Here is a 22,859-nt window from a genome sequence, read left to right as displayed (position 1 = left end):
TTCTATCGGTCTCTTGCCCGTATTTAGCCTTGGATGGAATTTACCACCCACTTAGGGCTGCATTCCCAAACAGCCCGACTCGTCGACGGCGCCTCGTGGAGCGACAGGGTCCAGGCTCGACGGGGCTCTCACCCTCTCTGACGCCCCTTTCCAGGGGACTTGGGCCCGGTCCGTTCGCAGAGGACGCCTCTCCAGACTACAATTTGCACGGTGAGCCGCGCGATTCTCAAGCTGGGCTCTTTCCGGTTCGCTCGCCACTACTAGGGAAATCCTCGTTAGTTTCTTTTCCTTTAGTGATATGCTTAAACTCAGCGGGTAGCCTTGCCTGATCTGAGGTCCGTTAGGTTTTTTCGGGGTCGAGGGGACGGCCCGTGGCACACCACACGGCCGCCCCTCGTCCCACGAGCCCAGTTCGACGCACGCATCCTCGGGCGACGTGGCCGCAAATGTCGATCCTCCCGCCGCTGACATGTGGGGGGGGAGCGGACTGTTGACTATATATAGAGACATTCTATATATAGTCAACAGACATTCTATATATAGTCAACACGGACCACCCTTGCGGTGCCTCGCCACAAACCAGGCACCGCGGGGGCCGGGGTGGGGTGTTCGGGCACGGCACCGGGGTGTTCAGGCACACGGCTCCGCGGGGGCCGGGGTGCGGTGTTCAGTCTCACGGCACGGCGGGGGCCGGGTGGCGTTCGGGCACGGCACCGGGGTGTTCGGGCAAACGGCACCGTGGGGGCTGGGGTGGGGTGTTCGGGCACGGCACCGCGGGGGCCGGGGGGCGTTCGGCCACGGCACCGGGGTGTTTGGGCACGGCACCGCGGGGGCCGGGATGGGGTGTTCGGGCACGGCACGACGGGGGCCGGGGGGCGTGAGGACACGGCACCGGGTTTTCAGGAACACGTCTCAGCGGGGGCTGGGGTGGGGTGTTCGGGCACGGCACCGCGGGGGCCGGGGGGCGTTCGGGCACGGCACCGCGGTGTTCGGGCACACGGCACCGCGGGGGCCAGGGGGCATTCGGGCACAGAATCGGGGTGTTCGGGCACACGTCTCCACGGGGGCCGGGGTGGGGTGTTCAGGCACGGCACCGCGGGGGCCGGGGGGCGTTCGGGCACGGCACCGCGGTGTTCGGGCACACGGCACCGCGGGGGCCAGGGGGCATTCGGGCACGGAATCGAGGTGTTCGGTCGGGCACATGGCTCCGCGGTGGCTGGGGTGGGGTGTTCGGGCACGGCACCGCGGGGGCCGGGGGGCGTTCGGGCACGGCACCGGTGTGTTCGGGCACACGGCTCCGCGGGGGCCGGGGTGGGGTGTTTGGGCATGGCACCGCGGGGGTCGGGGGGCGTTCGGGCACGGCATCGGGGTGTTCGGGCACACGGCTTCATGGGGGCCGGGGTGGGGTGTTCGGTGACAGCACCGCGGGGGCCGAGGTGGGGTGTTCGGGCACGGCACCACGGGGGCCGGGGGGGCATTCGGGCACAGCACCGGGGTGTTCAGGCACACGGCTCCACGGGGCTCGAGGTGGGGTGTTCAGTCACGGCACGGCGGGGGTCAAGGGTGGCATTCGGGCACGGCACCGCGGGGGTGTTGGGGCACACGGCTCCGCGGGGGCCGGGGTGGGGTGTTCGGGCACGGGACGGCGGGGGCCGGGGGGCGTTCGGGCACGGCACCGGGGGGGCCGGGGTGGGGTGTTCTGGCACGGCACGGTGGGGGCCCGCCGGGGGGCGTGAGGACACGGCACCGGTGTGTTCGGGGTGGGGTGGGGTGTTCGGGCACGGCACCGCGGGGGCCGGGGGCGTTCGGGCATGGCACCGGGGTGTTCGGGCACACGGCTCCGCGGGGGCCGGGGTGGGGTGTTCGGGCACACGGCTCCGTGGGGGCCGGGGTGGGGTGTTTGGGCACGGCACTGCGGGGTGTTCGGGCAGGGCACCGCGGGGGTCGGGGGGGCATTCGGGCACGGCACCGGGGTGTTCGGGCACACAGCTCCGTGGGGGCCAGGGTGGGGTGTTCAGGCACGGCACCGCGGGGGCCGGGTGGCATTCGGGCACGGCACCGGGGTGTTCAGGCACACGTCTCCACGGGGGCCGGGGTGGGGTGTTCGGGCACGGCGGGGGCCGGGGGGCCGGGGGGCGTGAGGACATGGCACCGATGTGTTCAGGCCGGGGTGGCGTGTTTGGGCACGGCACCGCGGGGGCCGGGGGGCGTTCGAGCATGGCACCGGGGTGTTCGGGCACACGGCTCCGCGGGGGCCGGGGTGGGGTGTTCGGTCACGGCACCGCGGGGGCCGGGGTGGGGTGTTCGGGCACGGCACCGCGGGGGCCGGGGGGCGTTCGGGCACGGCACCGGGGTGTTCAGGCACACGTCTCCACGGGGGCCTTGGTGCGGTGTTCGAGCACGGCACGGCGGGGGCCGCGGTGGGGTGTTCGGGCACGGCACCGCGGGGGCCGGGGGGCATTCGGGCACGGCACCGGGGTGTTCGGGCACACGGCTCCGCGGGGGCTGGGGTGGGGTGTTCAGGCACGGCACCGCGGGGGTCGGGTGGCATTCGGGCACGGCACCGGGGTGTTCGGGCACACGTCTCCACGAGGGCCGGGGTGGGGTGTTCGGGCACAACACGGCGGGGGCGTTCGGGCACGACACCGGGGTGTTCGGGCACACGGCTCCGCGGGGGCCAGGGTGGGGTGTTCGCGCACGGCACGGCGGGGGCCGGGGGGCGTTCGGGCATGGCACCGGGGTGTTCAGGTGCACGGCTCCGTGGGGCCAGGGTGCGGTGTTCGGGCACGGCACCGTGGGGGCCGCGGGGCATTCGGGCATGGCACCGGGGTGTTGGGGCACACGGCTCCGCGGGGGCCGGGGTGGGGTGTTCGGGCACGTCACAGCGGGGGCCGGGCCGGGGGCCGGGGTGGGGTGTTCGGGCACGGCACGGCGGGGGCCGGGGGGCGTTCGGGCACGGCACCGGGGTGTTCGGGCACACGGCTCCGCAGGGGCCGGGGTGGGGTGTTCAGGCACGGCACCGCGGGGGCCGGGGGGCGTTCGGGCACGGCACCTGGGTGTTCGGGCACATGGCTCCACGGGGGCCGGGGTGGGGTGTTTGGGCACGCCACCGCGGGGGCCGGGGGGCGTTCGGGCACGGCACCGGGGTGTTCGGGCACACCGCGGGAGCCGGGGTGGGGTGTTCGGTCACGGCACCGCAGGGGCCGGGGTGGGGTGTTCGGGCACGGCACCGCGGGGGCCGGGGGGGGCATTCGGGCACGGCACCGGAGTGTTCAGGCACACGGCTCCGCGGGGGCCGGGGTGCGGTGTTCAGTCTCACGGCACGGTGGGGGCCGGGTGGCGTTCAGGCACGGCACCGGGGTGTTCGGGCACACGGCACCGTGGGGGCTGGGGTGGGGTGATCGGGCACGGCACCGCGGGGGCCGGGGGGCGTTCCACCACGGCATCTGGGTGTTCGGGCACGGCACCGCGGGGGCCGGGGTGGGGTGTTCGGGCACGGCACGACGGGGGCCGGGGGGCGTGAGGACATGGCACCGGGGTGTTTGGGCACACGTCTCCGCAGGGGCCGGGGTGGGGTGTTCGGGCACACGTCTTAGTGGGGGCCGGGGTGGGGTGTTCGGTCACGGCACCGCGGGGGCTGGGGTGGGGTGTTCGAGCACGGCACCGCGGGGGCCGGGGGGCATTCGGGCACGGCACCGGGGTGTTCAGGCACACGGCTCCGCGGGGGCCGGGGTGCGGTGTTTAGTCTCACGGCATGGCGGGGGCCGGGTGGCGTTCGGGCACGGCACCGGGGTGTTCGGGCACACGGCACCGTGGGGGCTGGGGTGGGGTGTTAGGGCACGGCACCGCAGGGGCCGGGGGGCGTTCGGCCACGGCACCGGGGTGTTCGGGCACGGCACCGCGGGGGCCAGGGTGGGGTGTTCAGGCACGGCACGACGGGGGCCGGGGGGCGTGAGGACACGGCACCGGGATTTCAGGCACACGTCTCCGCGGGGGCCGGGGTGGGGTGTTTGGGCACGGCACCGCGGGGGCCGGGGGGCATTCGGGCACGGCACCGCGGTGTTCGGGCACACTGCACCGCGGGCGCCAGGGGGCATTCGGGCACGGAATCGGGGTGTTCGGGCACACGTCTCCGCGGGGGCCGGGGTGGGGTGTTCGGGCACGGCACCGCGGGGGCCGGGGGCGTTCGCGCATGGCACCGCGGTGTTCGGGCACACGGCAGCGCGGGGGCCAAGGGGCATTCGGGCACGGAATCGGGGTGTTCGGGCACACGGCTCCGCGGGGGCCGGGGTGGGGTGTTCGGGCAAGGCACCGCGGGGGCCGGGGGGCGTTCGGGCACGGCACCGGGGTGTTCGGGCACACGGCTCCGCGGGGGCCGGGGTGGGGTGTTTGGGCACGGCACCGCGGGGGTCGGGGGGCGTTTGGGCACGGCATCGGGGTGTTCGGGCACACGGCTTCGTGCGGGCCGGGGTGGGGTGTTCCGTCACAGCACCGCGGGGGCCGGGGTGGGGTGTTGGGGCACGGCACCGCGTGGGCCGGGGGGGCATTCAGGCACGGCACCGGGGTGTTAAGGCACACGGCTCCACGGGGCTCGGGGTGGGGTGTTCAGTCACGGCACGGCGGGGGTCTTGTGGCGTTCGGGCACGGCACCGCGGGGGCCGGGGTGGGGTGTTCGGCCACGGCACCGGGGTGTTCGGGCACGGCACCGCGGGGGCCGGGGTGGGGTGTTCGGGCACGGCACGGCGGGGGCCGGGGTGGGGTGTTCGGCCACGGCACCGGGGTGTTCGGGCACGGCACCGCGGGGGCCGGGGTGGGGTGTTCGGGCACGGCACGGCGGGGGCCGGGGGGCGTGAGGACACGGCACCGGTGTGTTCGGGCCGGGGTGCGGTGTTCGGGCACGGCACCGCGGGGGCCGGGGGGCGTTTGGGCATGGCACCGGGGTGTTCGGGCACACGGCTCTGCGGGGGCCGGGGTGGGGTGTTCGGTCACGGCACCGCAGGGGCCGGGGTGGGGTGTTCGGGCATAGCACCGCGGGGGCCGGGGGGCGTTCGCGCACGGCACCGGGGTGTTGGGGCACACGGCTCAGCGGGGGCCGGGGTGGGGTGTTCGGGCACGGCACGGCGGGGGCCGGGGTGGGCTGTTCGGGCACGGCACCGGGGTGTTCGGGCACACGGCTCCGTGGGGGCCGAGGTGGGGTGTTTGGGCACGGCACCGCGGGGTGTTCGGGCATGGCACCGCGGGGGTCGGGGGGGCATTCGGGCACGGCACCGGGGTGTTCGGGCACACGGCTCCGCGGGGGCCAGGGTGGGGTGTTCAGGCACGGCACCGCGGGGGCCGGGTGGCATTCGGGCACGGCACCGGGGTGTTCGGGCACACGTCTCCATGGGGGCCGGGGTGGGGTGTTCGGGCACGGCACAGCCGGGGCCGGTGTGGGGTGTTCGGGCACGGCACGGCGGGGGCCGAGGGGGGTTCGGGCATGGCACCGGGGGGGCCCGGGTGGGGTGTTCGGGCACGGCACGGCGGGGGCCAGGGGGCGTGAGGACACGGCACCGGTGTGTTCGGGCCGGGGTGGGGTGTTCGGGCACGGCACCGCAGGGGCCGGGGGGCGTTCGGGCATGGCACCGGGGTGTTCGGGCACACGGCTCCGCGGGGGCCGGGGTGGGGTGTTCGGTCACGGCACCGCGGGGGCCGGGGTGGGGTGTTCGGGCTCGGCACGGCGGGGGCCGGGGGGCGTTCGGGCACGGCACCGGCGGGGGGGCCGGGGTGGGGTGTTCGGGCACAGCACGGCGGCGGCCAGGGGGCGTGAGGACACGGCACCGATGTGTTCGGGCCGGGGTGGGGTGTTCGGGCACGGCACCGCGGGGGCCCGGGGGCGTTGGGGCATGGCACCGGGGTGTTCGGGCACACGGCTCCGCGGGGGCCGGGGTGGGGTGTTTGGGCACGGCACCGTGGGGTGTTCGGGCAGGGCACCGCGGGGGCCGGGGGGCATTCGGGCACGGCACCGAAGTGTTTGAGCACACGGCTCCGCGGGGGCTGGGGTGGGGTGTTCAGGCACGGCACCGCGGGGGTCGGGTGGCATTCGGGCACGGCACCGGGGTGTTCGGGCACACGTCTCCACGAGGGCCGGGGTGGGGTGTTCGGGCACAGCACGGCGGGGGCGTTCGGGCACGACACCGGGGTGTTCGGGCACACGGCTCCGCGGGGGCCAGGGTGGGGTGTTCGCGCACGGCACGGCGGGGGCCGGGGGGCGTTCGGGCATGGCACCGGGGTGTTCAGGTGCACGGCTCCGTGGGGCCGGGGTGCGGTGTTCGGGCACGGCACCGCGGGGGCCGCGGGGCGTTCGGGCATGGCACCGGGGTGTTGGGGCACACGGCTCCGCGGGGGCCGGGGTGGGGTGTTCGGGCACGTCACAGCGGGGGCCGGGCCGGGGGCCGGGGTGGGGTGTTCGGGCACGGCACCGCGGGGGCCGGGGGGCGTTCGGGCACGGCACCGGGGTGTTCGGGCTCACAGCTTCGCGGGGGCCGGGGTGGGGTGTTCGAGCACGGCACCGTGGGGGCCGGGGGCGTGCGGGCACAGCACCGGGGTGTTCGGGCACACGGCTCCGCCGGGGCCTGGGTGGGGTGTTCGGTCACGGCACCGCGTAGGCCGGGGTGGGGTGTTCGGGCACAGCACCGCGGGGACCGGGGGCGTGAGGGCACGGCACCGGGGTCTTCGGGCACGCGGCACCGTGGCGGCCGGAGTGGGGTGTTCGGGCACGGCACCGCGGGGCATTCGGGCACGGCACCGGGGTGTTCGAGCACACGGCTCCGCGGGGGCTAGGGTGGGGTTTTCGGGCACGGCACCGCGGGGCCGGGGGGCGTTCGGGCACGGCACCGGGGTGTTCGGGCACACGGCTCCGCAGGGGCCGGGGTGGGGTGTTCAGGCACGGCACCGCGGGGGTCGGGGGGCGTTCGGGCACGGCACCTGGGTGTTCGGGCACACGGCTCCGCGGTGGCCGGGGTGGGGTGTTTGGGCACGGCACCGCGGGGGCCGGGGGGCGTTAGGCCACGGCACCGGGGTGTTCGGGCACACGGCTTCGTGGGGACCGGGGTGGGGTGTTCGGTCACGGCACCGCACGGGCCGGGGTGGGGTGTTCGGGCACGGCACCGCGGGGGCCGGGGGGGCATTCGGGCACGGCACCGGGGTGTTCAGGCACACGGCTCCGCGGGGGCCGGGGTGCGGTGTTCAGTCTCACGGCACGGCAGGGGCCGGGTGGCGTTCAGGCACGGCACCGGGGTGTTCGGGCACACGGCACCGTGGGGGCTGGGTGGGGTGTTCGGGCACGGCACCGCGGGGGCCGGGGGGTGTTCGGGCACGGCACCGCGGGGGCCGGGGTGGGGTGTTCGGGCACGGCACGACGGGGGCCGGGGGGCGGGGGGACACGGCACCGGGGTGTTTGGGCACACGTCTCCGCGGGGGCCGGGGTGGGGTGTTCGGGCACACGGCTTGGTGGGGGCCGGGGTGGGGTGTTCGGTCACGGCACCGCGGGGGCCGGGGTGGGGTGTTCGAGCACGGCACCGCGGGGGCCGGGGGGGCATTCGGGCACGGCACCAGGGTGTTCAGGCACACGGCTCCGCGAGGGCCGGGGTGCGGTGTTTAGTCTCACGGCATGGCGGGGGCCGGGTGGCGTTCGGGCACGGCACCGTGGGGGCTGGGGTGGGGTGTTCGGGCACGGCACCGCGGGGGCCGCGGGGCGTTCGGCCACGGCACCGGGGTGTTCGGGCACGGCACCGCGGGGGCCGGGGTGGGGTGTTCAGGCACGGCACGACGGGGGCCGGGGGGCGTAAGGACACGGCACCGGGTTTTCAGGCACACGTCTCCGCGGGGGCCGGGGTGGGGTGTTCGGGCACGGCACCGCGGGGGCCGGGGGGCGTTCGGACACGCCACCGCGGTGTTCGGGCACACGGCACCGCGGGGGCCAGGGGGCATTCGGGCACGGAATCGGGGTGTTCGGGCACACGTCTCCGCGGGGGCCGGGGTGGGGTGTTCGGGCACGGCACCGCGGGGGCCGGGGGCGTTCGTGCACGGCACCGCGGTGTTCGGGCACACGGCACCGCGGGGGCCAGGGGGCATTCGGGCACGGAATCGGGGTGTTCGGGCACACGGCTCCGCGGGGGCCGAGGTGGGGTGTTCGGGCACGGCACCGCGGGGGCCGGGGGGCGTTCGGGCATAGCACCGGGGTGTTCGGGCACACAGCTCCGCGGGGGCCAGGGTGGGGTGTTTGGGCGCAGCACCGCAGGGGCCGGGGGGCGTTTGGGCACGGCATCGGGGTGTTCGGGCACACGGCTTCGTGGGGGCCGGGGTGGGGTGTTCGGGCACAGCACCGCGGGGGCCGGGGTGGGGTGTTCGGGCACGGCACCGCGGGGGCCGGGGGGGCATTCGGGCACGGCACCGGGGTGTTCAGGCACAGGGCTCCACGGGGCTCAGGGTGGGGTGTTCAGTCACGGCACGGCGGGGGTCGGGTGGCGTTCGGGCACAGCACCGCGGGGGCCGGGGTGGGGTGTTCGGCCACGGCACCGGGGTGTTCGGCCACGGCACCGCGGGGGCCGGGGTGGGGTGTTCGGGCACGGCACGGCGGGGGCCGGGGTGGGGTGTTCGGCCACGGCACCGGGGTGTTCGGGCACGGCACCGCGGCGGCCGGGGCGTGTGAGGACACGGCACCGGTGTGTTCGGGCCGGGGTGCGGTGTTCGGGCACGGCACCGCGGGGGCCGGGCATGGCACCGGGGTGTTCGGGCACACTACTCCGCGGGGGCCGGGGTGGGGTGTTCGGTCACGGCACCGCAGGGGCCGGGGTGGGGTGTTCGGGCATAGCACCACGGGGGCCGGGGGGCGTTCGCGCACGGCACCGGGGTGTTGGGGCACACGGCTCCGCGGGGGCCGGGGTGGGGTGTTCGGGCATGGCAGGGCGGGGGCCGGGGGGCGTTTGGGCACGGCACCGGGGTGTTCAGGCACACGGCTCCGTGGGGGCCGGGGTGGGGTGTTTGGGCACGGCACCGCGGGGTGTTCGGGCATGGCACCGCGGGGGTCGGGGGGGCATTCGGGCACAGCACCGGGGTGTTCGGGCACACGGCTCCGCGGGGGCCAGGGTGGGGTGTTCAGGCACGGCACCGCGGGGGCCGGGTGGCATTCGGGCACGGCACCGGGGTGTTCGGGCACACGTCTCCACGGGGGCCGGGGTGGGGTGTTCGGGCACGCCATGGCGGGGGCCGGGGTGGGGTGTTCGGGCACGGCACGGCGGGGGCCGGGGGGCGTTCGGGCACGGCACCGGCGGGCGGGCCCGGCTGGGGTGTTCGGGCACGGCACGGCGGGGGCCGAGGGGCGTGAGGACACGGCACCGGTGTGTTCGGGCCTGGGTGGGGTGTTCGGGCACGGCACCGCAGGGGCCGGGGGGCGTTCGGGCATGGCACCGGGGTGATCGGGCACACGGCTCCACGGGGGCCGGGGTGGGGTGTTCGGTCACGGCACCGCGGGGGCCGGGGTGGGGTGTTCGGGCACGGCACTTTGGGGGCCTGGGGGCGTTCGGGCACGACACCGGCGGGGGGGCCGGGGTGGGGTGTTCGGGCACAGCACGGCGGGGGCCGGGGGGCGTGAGGACATGGCACCGATGTGTTCGGGCCGGGGTGGGGTGTTCGGGCACGGCACCGCGGGGGCCGGGGGGCGTTCGGGCATGGCACCAGGGTGTTCAGGCACACGGCTCCACGGGGGCCGGGGTGGGGTGTTCGGTCACGGCACCGCGGGGGCCGGGGTGGGGTGTTCGGGCACGGCACCGCGGGGGCCGGGGGGCGTTCGGGCACAGCACCGGGGTGTTGGGGCACACGGCTCCGCGGGGGCCGGGGTGGGGTGTTCGGGCATGGCAGGGCGGGGACCGGGGGGCGTTTGGGCACGGCACCGGGGTGTTCGGGCACACGGCTCCATGGGGGCCGGGGTGGGGTGTTTGGGCACGGCACCGCGGGGTGTTCGGGCATGGCACCGCGGGGGTCGGGGGGGCATTCGGGCACAGCACCGGGGTGTTCGGGCACACGGCTCCGCGGGGGCCAGGGTGGGGTGTTCAGGCACGGCACCGCGGGGGCCGGGTGGCATTCGGGCACGGCACCGGGGTGTTCGGGCACACGTCTCCACGGGGGCCGGGGTGGGGTGTTCGGGGACGGCACGGCGGGGGCCGGGGTGGGGTGTTCGGGCACGGCACGGCGGGGGCCGGGGGGCGTTCGGGCACGGCACCGGCGGGAGGGCCCGGCTCGGGTGTTCGGGCACGGCACGGCGGGGGCCGAGGTGCGTGAGGACACGGCACCGGTGTGTTTCGGGCCTGGGTGGGGTGTTCGGGCACGGCACCGCAGGGGCCGGGGGGCATTCGGGCATGGCACCGGGGTGTTCGAGCACACGGCTCCGCGGGGGCCGGGGTGTGGTGTTCGGTCACGGCACCGCGGGGGCCGGGGTGGGGTGTTCGGGCACGGCACGGCGTGGGCCGGGGGGCGTTCGGGCACGGCACCGGCGGGGGGGCCGGGCTGGGGTGTTCGGGCACAGCACGGCGGGGGCCGGGGGGCATGAGGACACGGCACCGATGTGTTCGGGCCGGGGTGGGGTGTTCGGGCACGGCACCACGGGGGCCGGGGGGCGTTCGGGCATGGCACCAGGGTGTTCGGGCACACGGCTCCGCGGGGGCCGGGGTGGGGTGTTCGGTCACGGCACCGCGGGGGCCGGGGTGGGGTGTTCGGGCACGGCACGGCGGGGGCCGGGGGGCGTTCGGGCACGGCACCGGGGTGTTGGGGCACACGGCTCCGCGGGGGCCGGGGGGGGTTGTTCGGGCATGGCAGGGCGGGGACCGGGGGGCGTTTGGGCACGGCACCGGGGTGTTCGGGCACACGGCTCCATGGGGGCCGGGGTGGGGTGTTTGGGCACGGCACCGCGGGGTGTTCGGGCATGGCACCGCGGGGGTCGGGGGGGCATTTTGGGCACAGCACCGGGGTGTTCGGGCACACGGCTCCGCGGGGGCCAGGGTGGGGTGTTCAGGCACGGCACTGCGGGGGCCGGGTGGCATTCGGGCACGGCACCGGGGTGTTCGGGCACACGTCTCCACGGGGGCCGGGGTGGGGTGTTCGGGGACGGCACGGCGGGGGCCGGGGTGGGGTGTTCGGGCACGGCACGGCGGGGGCCGGGGGGCGTTCGGGCACGGCACCGGCGGGAGGGCCCGGCTGGGGTGTTCGGGCACGGCACGGCGGGGGCCGAGGTGCGTGAGGACACGGCACCGGTGTGTTCGGGCCTGGGTGGGGTGTTCGGGCACGGCACCGCAGGGGCCGGGGGGCATTCGGGCATGGCACGGGGGTGTTCGGGCACACGGCTCCGCGGGGGCCGGGGTGGGGTGTTCGGTCACGGCACCGCGGGGGCCGGGGTGGGGTGTTCGGGCACGGCACGGCGGGGGCCGGGGGGCGTTCGGGCACGACACCGGCGGGGGGGCCGGGCTGGGGTGTTCGGGCACGGCGGGGGCCGGGGGGCATGAGGACACGGCACCGATGTGTTCGGGCCGGGGTGGGGTGTTCGGGCACGGCACCACGGGGGCCGGGGGGGCGTTCGGGCATGGCACCAGGGTGTTCGGGCACACGGCTCCGCGGGGGCCGGGGTGGGGTGTTCGGTCACGGCACCGCGGGGGCCGGGGTGGGGTGTTCGGGCACGGCACGGCGGGGGCCGGGGGGCGTTCGGGCACGGCACCGGGGTGTTGGGGCACACGGCTCCGCGGGGGCCGGGGTGGGGTGTTCGGGCATGGCAGGGCGGGGACCGGGGGGCGTTTGGGCACGGCACCGGGGTGTTCGGGCACACGGCTCCATGGGGGCCGGGGTGGGGTGTTTGGGCACGGCACCGCGGGGTGTTCGGGCATGGCACCGCGGGGGTCGGGGGGGCATTCGGGCACAGCACCGGGGTGTTCGGGCACACGGCTCCGCGGGGGCCAGGGTGGGGTGTTCAGGCACGGCACTGCGGGGGCCGGGTGGCATTCGGGCACGGCACCGGGGTGTTCGGGCACACGTCTCCACGGGGGCCGGGGTGGGGTGTTCGGGGACGGCACGGCGGGGGCCGGGGTGGGGTGTTCGGGCACGGCACGGCGGGGGCCGGGGGGCGTTCGGGCACGGCACCGGCGGGAGGGCCCGGCTGGGGTGTTCGGGCACGGCACGGCGGGGGCCGAGGTGCGTGAGGACACGGCACCGGTGTGTTCGGGCCTGGGTGGGGTGTTCGGGCACGGCACCGCAGGGGCCGGGGGGCATTCGGGCATGGCACCGGGGTGTTCGAGCACACGGCTCCGCGGGGGCCGGGGTGGGGTGTTCGGTCACGGCACCGCGGGGGCCGGGGTGGGGTGTTCGGGCACGGCACGGCGGGGGCCGGGGGGCGTTCGGGCACGGCACCGGCGGGGGGGCAGGGCTGGGGTGTTCGGGCACAGCACGGCGGGGGCCGGGGGGCATGAGGACACGGCACCGATGTGTTCGGGCCGGGGTGGGGTGTTCGGGCACGGCACCACGGGGGCCGGGGGGCGTTCGGGCATGGCACCAGGGTGTTCGGGCACACGGCTCCGCGGGGGCCGGGGTGGGGTGTTCGGTCACGGCACCGCGGGGGCCGGGGTGGGGTGTTCGGGCACGGCACCGCGGGGGCCGGGGGGCGTTCGGGCACGGCACCGGGGTGTTGGGGCACACGGCTCCGCGGGGGCCGGGGTGGGGTGTTCGGGCATGGCAGGGCGGGGACCGGGGGGCGTTTGGGCACGGCACCGGGGTGTTCGGGCACACGGCTCCATGGGGGCCGGGGTGGGGTGTTCGGGCACGGCACCGCGGGGTGTTCGGGCATGGCACCGCGGGGGTCGGGGGGCATTCGGGCACAGCACCGGGGTGTACGGGCACACGGCTCCGCGGGGGCCAGGGTGGGGTGTTCAGGCACGGCACCGCGGGGGCCGGGTGGCATTCGGGCACGGCACCGGGGTGTTCGGGCACACGTCTCCACGGGGGCCGGGGTGGGGTGTTCGGGGACGGCACGGCGGGGGCCGGGGTGGGGTGTTCGGGCACGGCACGGCCGGGGCCGGGGGCGTTCGGGCACGACACCGGCGGGGGGGCCCGGCTGGGGTGTTCGGGCACGGCACGGCGGGGGCCGAGGTGCGTGAGGACATGGCACCGGTGTGTTCGGGCCTGGGTGGGGTGTTCGGGCACGGCACCGCAGGGGCCGGGGGGCGTTCGGGCATGGCACCGGGGTGTTCGGGCACACGGCTCCGCGGGGGCCGGGGTGGGGTGTTCGGTCACGGCACCGCGGGGGCCGGGGTGGGGTGTTCGGGCACGGCACGGCGGGGGCCGGGGGGCGTTCGGGCACGGCACCGGCGGGGGGGCCGGGGCTGGGGTGTTCGGGCACAGCACGGCGGGGGCCGAGGGGCATGAGGACACGGCACCGATGTGTTCGGGCCGGGGTGGGGTGTTCGGGCACGGCACCACGGGGGCCGGGGGGCGTTCGGGCATGGCACCAGGGTGTTCGGGCACACGGCTCCGCGGGGGCCGGGGTGGGGTGTTCGGTCACGGCACCGCGGGGGCCGGGGTGGGGTGTTCGGGCACGGCACGGCGGGGGCCGGGGGGCGTTCGGGCACGGCACCGGGGTGTTGGGGCACACGGCTCCGCGGGGGCCGGGGTGGGTGTTCGGGCATGGCAGGGCGGGGACCGGGGGGCGTTTGGGCACGGCACCGGGGTGTTCGGGCACACGGCTCCATGGGGGCCGGGGTGGGGTGTTCGGGCACGGCACCGCGGGGTGTTCGGGCATGGCACCGCGGGGGTCGGGGGGGCATTCGGGCACAGCACCGGGGTGTACGGGCACACGGCTCCGCGGGGGCCAGGGTGGGGTGTTCAGGCACGGCACCGCGGGGGCCGGGTGGCATTCGGGCACGGCACCGGGGTGTTCGGGCACACGTCTCCACGGGGGCCGGGGTGGGGTGTTCGGGGACGGCACGGCGGGGGCCGGGGTGGGGTGTTCGGGCACGGCACGGCCGGGGCCGGGGGGCGTTCGGGCACGACACCGGCGGGGGGGCCCGGCTGGGGTGTTCGGGCACGGCACGGCGGGGGCCGAGGTGCGTGAGGACATGGCACCGGTGTGTTCGGGCCTGGGTGGGGTGTTCGGGCACGGCACCGCAGGGGCCGGGGGCGTTCGGGCATGGCACCGGGGTGTTCGGGCACACGGCTCCGCGGGGGCCGGGGTGGGGTGTTCGGTCACGGCACCGCGGGGGCCGGGGTGGGGTGTTCGGGCACGGCACGGCGGGGGCCGGGGGGCGTTCGGGCACGGCACCGGCGGGGGGGCCGGGCTGGGGTGTTCGGGCACAGCACGGCGGGGGCCGAGGGGCATGAGGACACGGCACCGATGTGTTCGGGCCGGGGTGGGGTGTTCGGGCACGGCACCACGGGGGCCGGGGGGCGTTCGGGCATGGCACCAGGGTGTTCGGGCACACGGCTCCGCGGGGGCCGGGGTGGGGTGTTCGATCACGGCACCGCGGGGGCCGGGGTGGGGTGTTCGGGCACGGCACGGCGGGGGCCGGGGGGCGTTCGGGCACGGCACCGGGGTGTTGTGGCACACGGCTCCGCGGGGGCCGGGGTGGCAGGGCGGGGACCGGGGGGCGTTCGGGCATGGCAGGGCGGGGACCGGGGGGCGTTGGGCACGGCACCGGGGTGTTCGGGCACACGGCTCCATGGGGGCCGGGGTGGGGTGTTTGGGCATGGCACCGCGGGGGTCGGGGGGGCATTCGGGCACAGCACCGGGGTGTTCGGGCACACGGCTCCGCGGGGGCCAGGGTGGGGTGTTCAGGCACGGCACCGCGGGGGCCGGGTGGCATTCGGGCACGGCACCGGGGTGTTCGGGCACACGTCTCCACGGGGGCCGGGGTGGGGTGTTCGGGGACGGCACGGCGGGGGCCGGGGTGGGGTGTTCGGGCACGGCACGGCGGGGGCCGGGGGGCGTTCGGGCACGGCACCGGCGGGGGGGCCCGACTGGGGTGTTCGGGCACGGCACGGCGGGGGCCGCGGTGCGTGAGGACACGGCACCGGTGTGTTCGGGCCTGGGTGGGGTGTTCGGGCACGGCACCGCAGGGGCCGGGGGGCATTCGGGCATGGCACCGGGGTGTTCGAGCACACGGCTCCGCGGGGGCCGGCGTGGGGTGTTCGGGCACGGCACGGCGGGGGCCGGGGTGGGGTGTTCGGGCACGGCACGGCGGGGGCCGGGGGGCGTTCGGGCACGGCACCGGCGGGGGGGCCGGGCTGGGGTGTTCGGGCACAGCACGGCGGGGGCCGGGGGGCATGAGGACACGGCACCGATGTGTTCGGGCCGGGGTGGGGTGTTCGGGCACGGCACCACGGGGGCCGGGGGGCGTTCGGGCATGGCACCAGGGTGTTCGGGCACACGGCTCCGCGGGGGCCGGGGTGGGGTGTTCGGTCACGGCACCGCGGGGGCCGGGGTGGGGTGTTCGGGCACGGCACGGCGGGGGCCGGGGGGCGTTCGGGCACGGCACCGGGGTGTTGGGGCACACGGCTCCGCGGGGGCCGGGGTGGGGTGTTCGGGCATGGCAGGGCGGGGACCGGGGGGCGTTTGGGCACGGCACCGGGGTGTTCGGGCACACGGCTCCATGGGGGCCGGGGTGGGGTGTTCGGGCATGGCACCGCGGGGGTCGGGGGGGCATTCGGGCACAGCACCGGGGTGTTCGGGCACACGGCTCCGCGGGGGCCAGGGTGGGGTGTTCAGGCACGGCACCGCGGGGGCCGGGTGGCATTCGGGCACGGCACCGGGGTGTTCGGGCACACGTCTCCACGGGGGCCGGGGTGGGGTGTTCGGGGACGGCACGGCGGGGGCCGGGGTGGGGTGTTCGGGCACGGCACGGCGGGGGCCGGGGGGCGTTCGGGCACGGCACCGGCGGGAGGGCCCGGCTGGGGTGTTCGGGCACGGCACGGCGGGGGCCGAGGTGCGTGAGGACACGGCACCGGTGTGTTCGGGCCTGGGTGGGGTGTTCGGGCACGGCACCGCAGGGGCCGGGGGGCATTCGGGCATGGCACCGGGGTGTTCGAGCACACGGCTCCGCGGGGGCCGGGGTGGGGTGTTCGGTCACGGCACCGCGGGGGCCGGGGTGGGGTGTTCGGGCACGGCACGGCGGGGGGCCGGGGGGCGTTCGGGCACGGCACCGGCGGGGGGGCAGGGCTGGGGTGTTCGGGCACAGCACGGCGGGGGCCGGGGGGCATGAGGACACGGCACCGATGTGTTCGGGCCGGGGTGGGGTGTTCGGGCACGGCACCACGGGGGCCGGGGGGCGTTCGGGCATGGCACCAGGGTGTTCGGGCACACGGCTCCGCGGGGGCCGGGGTGGGGTGTTCGGTCACGGCACCGCGGGGGCCGGGGTGGGGTGTTCGGGCACGGCACCGCGGGGGCCGGGGGGCGTTCGGGCACGGCACCGGGGTGTTGGGGCACACGGCTCCGCGGGGGCCGGGGTGGGGTGTTCGGGCATGGCAGGGCGGGGACCGGGGGGCGTTTGGGCACGGCACCGGGGTGTTCGGGCACACGGCTCCATGGGGGCCGGGGTGGGGTGTTCGGGCACGGCACCGCGGGGTGTTCGGGCATGGCACCGCGGGGGTCGGGGGGGCATTCGGGCACAGCACCGGGGTGTACGGGCACACGGCTCCGCGGGGGCCAGGGTGGGGTGTTCAGGCACGGCACCGCGGGGGCCGGGTGGCATTCGGGCACGGCACCGGGGTGTTCGGGCACACGTCTCCACGGGGGCCGGGGTGGGGTGTTCGGGGACGGCACGGCGGGGGCCGGGGTGGGGTGTTCGGGCACGGCACGGCCGGGGCCGGGGGGCGTTCGGGCACGACACCGGCGGGGGGGCCCGGCTGGGGTGTTCGGGCACGGCACGGCGGGGGCCGAGGTGCGTGAGGACATGGCACCGGTGTGTTCGGGCCTGGGTGGGGTGTTCGGGCACGGCACCGCAGGGGCCGGGGGGCGTTCGGGCATGGCACCGGGGGTGTTCGGGCACACGGCTCCGCGGGGGCCGGGGTGGGGTGTTCGGTCACGGCACCGCGGGGGCCGGGGTGGGGTGTTCGGGCACGGCACGGCGGGGGCCGGGGGGCGTTCGGGCACGGCACCGGCGGGGGGGCCGGGCTGGGGTGTTCGGGCACAGCACGGCGGGGGCCGAGGGGCATGAGGACACGGCACCGATGTGTTCGGGCCGGGGTGGGGTGTTCGGGCACGGCACCACGGGGGCCGGGGGGCGTTCGGGCATGGCACCAGGGTGTTCGGGCACACGGCTCCGCGGGGGCCGGGGTGGGGTGTTCGGTCACGGCACCGCGGGGGCCGGGGTGGGGTGTTCGGGCACGGCACGGCGGGGGCCGGGGGGCGTTCGGGCACGGCACCGGGGTGTTGGGGCACACGGCTCCGCGGGGGCCGGGGTGGGGTGTTCGGGCATGGCAGGGCGGGGACCGGGGGCGTTTGGGCACGGCACCGGGGTGTTCGGGCACACGGCTCCATGGGGGCCGGGGTGGGGTGTTCGGGCACGGCACCGCGGGGTGTTCGGGCATGGCACCGCGGGGGTCGGGGGGGCATTCGGGCACAGCACCGGGGTGTACGGGCACACGGCTCCGCGGGGGCCAGGGTGGGGTGTTCAGGCACGGCACCGCGGGGGCCGGGTGGCATTCGGGCACGGCACCGGGGTGTTCGGGCACACGTCTCCACGGGGGCCGGGGTGGGGTGTTCGGGGACGGCACGGCGGGGGCCGGGGTGGGGTGTTCGGGCACGGCACGGCCGGGGCCGGGGGGCGTTCGGGCACGACACCGGCGGGGGGGCCCGGCTGGGGTGTTCGGGCACGGCACGGCGGGGGCCGAGGTGCGTGAGGACATGGCACCGGTGTGTTCGGGCCTGGGTGGGGTGTTCGGGCACGGCACCGCAGGGGCCGGGGGGCGTTCGGGCATGGCACCGGGGTGTTCGGGCACACGGCTCCGCGGGGGCCGGGGTGGGGTGTTCGGTCACGGCACCGCGGGGGCCGGGGTGGGGTGTTCGGGCACGGCACGGCGGGGGCCGGGGGGCGTTCGGGCACGGCACCGGCGGGGGGGCCGGGCTGGGGTGTTCGGGCACAGCACGGCGGGGGCCGAGGGGCATGAGGACACGGCACCGATGTGTTCGGGCCGGGGTGGGGTGTTCGGGCACGGCACCACGGGGGCCGGGGGGCGTTCGGGCATGGCACCAGGGTGTTCGGGCACACGGCTCCGCGGGGGCCGGGGTGGGGTGTTCGGTCACGGCACCGCGGGGCCGGGGTGGGGTGTTCGGGCACGGCACGGCGGGGGCCGGGGGGCGTTCGGGCACGGCACCGGGGTGTTGGGGCACACGGCTCCGCGGGGGCCGGGGTGGGGTGTTCGGGCATGGCAGGGCGGGGACCGGGGGCGTTTGGGCACGGCACCGGGGTGTTCGGGCACACGGCTCCATGGGGGCCGGGGTGGGGTGTTCGGGCACGGCACCGCGGGGTGTTCGGGCATGGCACCGCGGGGGTCGGGGGGGCATTCGGGCACAGCACCGGGGTGTACGGGCACACGGCTCCGCGGGGGCCAGGGTGGGGTGTTCAGGCACGGCACCGCGGGGGCCGGGTGGCATTCGGGCACGGCACCGGGGTGTTCGGGCACACGTCTCCACGGGGGCCGGGGTGGGGTGTTCGGGGACGGCACGGCGGGGGCCGGGGTGGGGTGTTCGGGCACGGCACGGCCGGGGCCGGGGGGCGTTCGGGCACGACACCGGCGGGGGGGCCCGGCTGGGGTGTTCGGGCACGGCACGGCGGGGGCCGAGGTGCGTGAGGACATGGCACCGGTGTGTTCGGGCCTGGGTGGGGTGTTCGGGCACGGCACCGCAGGGGCCGGGGGGCGTTCGGGCATGGCACCGGGGTGTTCGGGCACACGGCTCCGCGGGGGCCGGGGTGGGGTGTTCGGTCACGGCACCGCGGGGGCCGGGGTGGGGTGTTCGGGCACGGCACGGCGGGGGCCGGGGGGCGTTCGGGCACGGCACCGGCGGGGGGGCCGGGCTGGGGTGTTCGGGCACAGCACGGCGGGGGCCGAGGGGCATGAGGACACGGCACCGATGTGTTCGGGCCGGGGTGGGGTGTTCGGGCACGGCACCACGGGGGCCGGGGGGCGTTCGGGCATGGCACCAGGGTGTTCGGGCACACGGCTCCGCGGGGGCCGGGGTGGGGTGTTCGATCACGGCACCGCGGGGGCCGGGGTGGGGTGTTCGGGCACGGCACGGCGGGGGCCGGGGGGCGTTCGGGCACGGCACCGGGGTGTTGTGGCACACGGCTCCGCGGGGGCCGGGGTGGCAGGGCGGGGACCGGGGGGCGTTCGGGCATGGCAGGGCGGGGACCGGGGGGCGTTTGGGCACGGCACCGGGGTGTTCGGGCACACGGCTCCATGGGGGCCGGGGTGGGGTGTTTGGGCATGGCACCGCGGGGGTCGGGGGGGCATTCGGGCACAGCACCGGGGTGTTCGGGCACACGGCTCCGCGGGGGCCAGGGTGGGGTGTTCAGGCACGGCACCGCGGGGGCCGGGTGGCATTCGGGCACGGCACCGGGGTGTTCGGGCACACGTCTCCACGGGGGCCGGGGTGGGGTGTTCGGGGACGGCACGGCGGGGGCCGGGGTGGGGTGTTCGGGCACGGCACGGCGGGGGCCGGGGGGCGTTCGGGCACGGCACCGGCGGGGGGGCCCGACTGGGGTGTTCGGGCACGGCACGGCGGGGGCCGCGGTGCGTGAGGACACGGCACCGGTGTGTTCGGGCCTGGGTGGGGTGTTCGGGCACGGCACCGCAGGGGCCGGGGGGCATTCGGGCATGGCACCGGGGTGTTCGAGCACACGGCTCCGCGGGGGCCGGCGTGGGGTGTTCGGGCACGGCACGGCGGGGGCCGGGGTGGGGTGTTCGGGCACGGCACGGCGGGGGCCGGGGGGCGTTCGGGCACGGCACCGGCGGGGGGGCCGGGCTGGGGTGTTCGGGCACAGCACGGCGGGGGCCGGGGGGCATGAGGACACGGCACCGATGTGTTCGGGCCGGGGTGGGGTGTTCGGGCACGGCACCACGGGGGCCGGGGGGCGTTCGGGCATGGCACCAGGGTGTTCGGGCACACGGCTCCGCGGGGGCCGGGGTGGGGTGTTCGGTCACGGCACCGCGGGGGCCGGGGTGGGGTGTTCGGGCACGGCACGGCGGGGGCCGGGGGGCGTTCGGGCACGGCACCGGGGTGTTGGGGCACACGGCTCCGCGGGGGCCGGGGTGGGGTGTTCGGGCATGGCAGGGCGGGGACCGGGGGGCGTTTGGGCACGGCACCGGGGTGTTCGGGCACACGGCTCCATGGGGGCCGGGGTGGGGTGTTCGGGCATGGCACCGCGGGGGTCGGGGGGGCATTCGGGCACAGCACCGGGGTGTTCGGGCACACGGCTCCGCGGGGGCCAGGGTGGGGTGTTCAGGCACGGCACCGCGGGGGCCGGGTGGCATTCGGGCACGGCACCGGGGGTGTTCGGGCACACGTCTCCACGGGGGCCGGGGTGGGGTGTTCGGGGACGGCACGGCGGGGGCCGGGGTGGGGTGTTCGGGCACGGCACGGCGGGGGCCGGGGGGCGTTCGGGCACGGCACCGGCGGGGGGGCCCGGCTGGGGTGTTCGGGCACGGCACGGCGGGGGCCGAGGTGCGTGAGGACACGGCACCGGTGTGTTCGGGCCTGGGTGGGGTGTTCGGGCACGGCACCGCAGGGGCCGGGGGGCGTTCGGGCATGGCACCGGGGTGTTCGGGCACACGGCTCCGCGGGGCGGGGTGGGGTGTTCGGTCACGGCACCGCGGGGGCCGGGGTGGGGTGTTCGGGCACGGCACGGCGGGGGCCGGGGGGCGTTCGGGCACGGCACCGGCGGGGGGGCCGGGCTGGGGTGTTCGGGCACAGCACGGCGGGGGCCGGGGGGCATGAGGACACGGCACCGATGTGTTCGGGCCGGGGTGGGGTGTTCGGGCACGGCACCACGGGGGCCGGGGGGCGTTCGGGCATGGCACCAGGGTGTTCGGGCACACGGCTCCGCGGGGGCCAGGGTGGGGTGTTCGGTCACGGCACCGCGGGGGCCGGGGTGGGGTGTTCGGGCACGGCACGGCGGGGGCCGGGGGGCGTTCGGGCACGGCACCGGGGTGTTGTGGCACACGGCTCCGCGGGGGCCGGGGTGGGGTGTTCGGGCATGGCAGGGCGGGGACCGGGGGGCGTTTGGGCACGGCACCGGGGTGTTCGGGCACACGGCTCCATGGGGGCTGGGGTGGGGTGTTTGGGCACGGCACCGCGGGGTGTTCGGGCATGGCACCGCGGGGGTCGGGGGGGCATTCGGGCACGGCACCGGGGTGTTCGGGCACACGGCTCCGCGGGGGCCAGGGTGGGGTGTTCGGGCACGGCACCGCGGGGGCCACGTGGCATTCGGGCACGGCACCGGGGTGTTCAGGCACACGTCTCCACGGGGGCCGGGGTGGGGTGTTCGGGCACGGCACGGCGGGGGCCGGGGTGGGGTGTTCGGGCACGGCGGGGGCCGGGGCGGGGTGTTCGGGCATGGCACCGCGGGGGTCGGGGGGGCGTTCGGGCACGGCACCGGGGTGTTCGGGCACACGGCTCCGCGGGGGCCAGGGTGGGGTGTTCAGGCACGGCACCGCGGGGGCCGGGTGGCATTCGGGCACGGCACCGGGGTGTTCAGGTGCACGGCTCCGTGGGGCCGGGGTGCGGTGTTCGGGCACGGCACCGCGGGGGCCGCGGGGCGTTCGGGCATGGCACCGGGGTGTTGGGGCACACGGCTCCGCGGGGCCGGGGTGGGGTGTTCGGGCACGTCACAGCGGGGGCCGGGCCGGGGGCCGGGGGGGCGTTCGGGCACGGCACCGCGGGGTGGGGTGTTCGGGCACGGCACCGCGGGGGCCGGGGGGCGTTCGGGCACGGCACCAGGGTGTTCGGGCTCACAGCTTCGCGGGGGCCGGGGTGGGGTGTTCGAGCACGGCACCGTGGGGACCGGGGGCGTTCGGGCACAGCACCGGGGTGTTCGGGCACACGGCTCCGCGGGGGCCTGGGTGGGGTGTTCGGTCACGGCACCACGTAGGCCGGGGTGGGGTGTTCGGGCACGGCACGGCGGGGGCCGGGGGGCGTGAGGGCACGGCACCGGGGCGTGAGGGCACGCGGCTCTGCGGGGGCCAGTGTGGGGTGTTCGGGCACGGCATCGCGGGGACCGGGGGCGTGAGGGCACGGCAGCGGGGTGTTCGGGCACGCGGCACCGCCGCGGCCGGAGTGGGGTGTTCGGGCACGGCACCGCGGGGCATTCGGGCACGGCACCGGGGTGTTCGGGCACACGGCTCCGCGGGGGCTGGGGTGGGGTTTTCGGGCACCGCACCGCGGGGCCGGGAGGCGTTCGGGCACGGCACCGGGGTGTTCGGGCACACGGCTCCGCAGGGGCCGGGGTGGGGTGTTCAGGCACGGCACCGCGGGGGTCGGGGGGCGGTCGGGCACGGCACCTGGGTGTTCGGGCACACGGCTCCACGGGGGCCGGGGTGGGGTGTTTGGGCACGGCACCGCGGGGGCCGGGGGGGCATTCGGCCACGGCACCGGGGTGTTCGGGCACACGGGTTCGTGGGGACCGGGGTGGGGTGTTCGGTCACGGCACCGCAGGGGCCGGGGTGGGGTGTTCGGGCACGGCACCGCGGGGGCATTCGGGCACGGCACCGGGGTGTTCAGGCACACGGCTCCGCGGGGGCCGGGGTGCGGTGTTCAGTCTCACGGCACGGCAGGGGCCGGGTGGCGTTCAGGCACG

At 77.9% G+C, this 22,859-nt stretch overlaps 1 pseudogene; it reads right to left on the bottom strand.

Moving 5' to 3' along the window:
• The window catches only part of LOC147602531 (25S ribosomal RNA), a 3,186-nt pseudogene extending 2,847 nt beyond the window's left edge, over positions 1 to 339 (bottom strand).
• Positions 340 to 22,859: the final 22,520 nt, after the last annotated feature.

This window comes from Cibotium barometz, unplaced genomic scaffold (genome assembly GCF_041138505.1).
Source record: "Cibotium barometz isolate CiBa-2024 unplaced genomic scaffold, ASM4113850v1 ctg506, whole genome shotgun sequence".
NCBI lineage: Eukaryota > Viridiplantae > Streptophyta > Polypodiopsida > Cyatheales > Cibotiaceae > Cibotium > Cibotium barometz.
This window is presented reverse-complemented; position numbering and strand designations above follow the sequence as displayed.